Below are 2,870 nucleotides of genomic sequence, written 5' to 3' on the forward strand. Positions count from 1 at the left end.
AGTACAGTCTTTCCCTAAAGAGCTCTGGTGGTATAGTAGTTAAGCCATTTGGCTGCTAACCAAACAGTCAGTGGTTCAAACTCACCAGCTGCTCTGTGGATGAAAAATGAGGCAGTTTTCTGTAAATATTTGCAGCCTTGGAAACCCAATGAGGGTCACTATGAGTTGCAATCAACTCAGTGGCAGTGAGTTTTGTTTCGTGAGTTTGGAGTCTTTCCCTGAGGAACACATTGATTAAGTGCTCGTCTGCTAATGGAAAGGTCAGTAGTGATTACAGCCTTGGAAACCCTACGGGGGCAGTTCTACCCTGTCCTGTAGAGTCACTATGAGTCAGTATCAGACAGCAGTGGGTTTGTTTTGTTTGTATACTCCAAAGAAAATACAAAGGCCACTCAAAATAATGAATTATAGGACAGTTAATTGACAAGCTATTAGTAACAGGGTCATGTCATAGAGATACTTTGAACTAATAAACCCATTACTACTCCTTGTTTGAGTCTCTGCAGAGTTCTCAAGTGCTTATATAAGCTCTAGTTACAGACCTTTCAGAGACATTGTCATTACAGTCTCTTAACAGGTATCATTTCCTGAGTTTATCTTATGCCAGGAACCATTCAAAAAGCTGCAAGATATTAAACCTCACAGATATTTTATAAAGGAGGAAACTGAGGTTCAGGGAAATTTGATACCTTGTTCAAAGTTCCACAGCTACAAGTCCCCTGATATCCTCTCCCTTGCCCCTTAAGAAAAACTATAAATAGCAACATTATAAAGGAAAAATGTTGTTGTTGTTGTTATGTGCCATGGAGTCAGACCTGACTCATAGCGACCCTCCTTGGGTTTCTGAAGCAGTATCACTACAGAAGTAGATTGCTCCATCTTCCTTCTGAGGAGTGGCTAGTGGGTTTGAACCGCCAACCTTCTGGTTAGCAGTCAAGTGCCTTAGATACTATGCTACCAGAGCTCTTAAAGGAAAAATAGACCTGAGAAAATAAAAGCAACCATATAAACTGAATGAGGTTCTTGGTTGTTTAGTAGAATTCCCACCTTCTATGAAAGACACTCAGGATTCCCATCCAATGTACCTCATGGCAATCCACCACTCACTTCTCTGTCATTGGTGGCTTGTGTTGCTGTGATGCTGTTCAGGTTTCAGTGGAGCTTCCAGACTAAGACAGTCTAGGAAGACAGGCCTGGTGATCGACTTTTGAAAAATCAGCCAATGAGAACCACTCAGTCGAGGGCCAACATATAAACTCAAGTAACAACATATAAAGTCAAGACAACAAAACAGCTTTCTTTCCCACTGAACTATTTATTAATTTAAACAATGTTCAAGTAATTTAAATAATGTTTAAGTAATTTAAAGAAGGTTTAAGAGTTGTTTGTCTCAAGGAAAGCAACATTAAAGCCTGGTTTTGGAGCAGAATTTCTCTTTGTTATTCCAGAACTAGAAGATTTGAATTGAGGTGGTACATCAGGGGGCAGGGGTGAAATAGAACGGTGGGGAGTAGGAAATTGTTAGGGAATTTGGATTGAGGTGAAGTACACAATTTCAAAATCCTGGTCAGAACAGCCTGATAGAACTGATGACTTTGTACCACTTAAGAGTTTATGTAAGGAGCCCTGCTGGTGCAGTGGTTGAGCACTGATATGCTAACCAAAAGGTAGGTGGTTTGAATTCACCAGCCTCTCCGCAGAAGAAAGATGTGGCAGTCTGCTTTCATAAATATTTTACCTTTGGAGACTCTATGGGGAAGTTCTACTCTGTCTTATAGGGTTGCTATGAGTTAGAATTGACTTGAATGGCACCGTTTTTTTTTTCCCTAGACTGTACCTCATTGATGGACATTTAAAACAACTTAGTCTGATATAATTTCAAACTTTCAGTTGTAAGAATAGTACATAGAATTTCTTGTATACCTTTCACCCAGATTCCATAACATTTTACCATATTTTCTTTATCCTTGTCTCTCTAAATATACATATCCATATTATTTTATTTTTTCATGCAGACTTAATGATACATAATTTATCCTTCAAGGAAATTCTCTCATATAACCATAATACACTTAATAAATATTGATAAAGTACTATTTACTAATCCACAGACCTTATCTAGATTTCGCTAATTGTCCCAATAATGTCAGCAAAAGAAAATCCTGGATCATGTGTTGGATTCAGTTGTCATATCTCACCATAGTTGCCATTGCTAGCTGTCATTGAGTAGGCCTACACTCATGGTGACTCAAGCACAATAGGATCAGACCATGGCTTTGGTGATCCGTAGGGTTTTCATTGACTGGTTTTTTGGAAGTAGATCACCACATCTTTCTTCCTAGTCTGTCTTAGTGTGGAAGCTAGGCTGAACATAGCATCATAACAACATGCAAGCCTCCACTGACAGACTAATGTTGGCTGTGCTTGAGGTTCATTGGCTGGGAGTCAACCTGGATCTCCCACATGTGAGAATTCTAACACTGAATTACCACTGCCCTCATCTCCATGTCTTCCTGTTATTAGGTGAGATGGAGTCGGGTCTGACTCATAGTGACCCTATGTCCAACAGAATGAAATATTGCCCGTCCTGTGCCATCCTCATAGTCCTTGCTATGTTTGAGCCACTTGTTCCACCTACTGTGTCAGTCCATCTCATTGAGGGTCTTCTTTTTCGCTGATCCTCTACCCTTGTCTCCTTTAATTTGGGACAGTTCCCAATTCCTTCTCTCTTTCATAACACAGATACATATATATTTTTTAAAAGCAGAGGTCAACAATGGAATAGAATTGAGAACCCAGATATAGATCCATCGACCTATAGTCAGCTGATCTTTGATAAGGGCCCCAAATCCATTAAATGGGGAAGAGAA

The sequence above is a fragment of the Orycteropus afer genome, unplaced genomic scaffold, assembly GCF_000298275.1.
Source record: "Orycteropus afer afer isolate SDZICR_OR568_19922 unplaced genomic scaffold, OryAfe1.0 scaffold00123, whole genome shotgun sequence".
In the NCBI taxonomy this organism is placed as follows: domain Eukaryota; kingdom Metazoa; phylum Chordata; class Mammalia; order Tubulidentata; family Orycteropodidae; genus Orycteropus; species Orycteropus afer.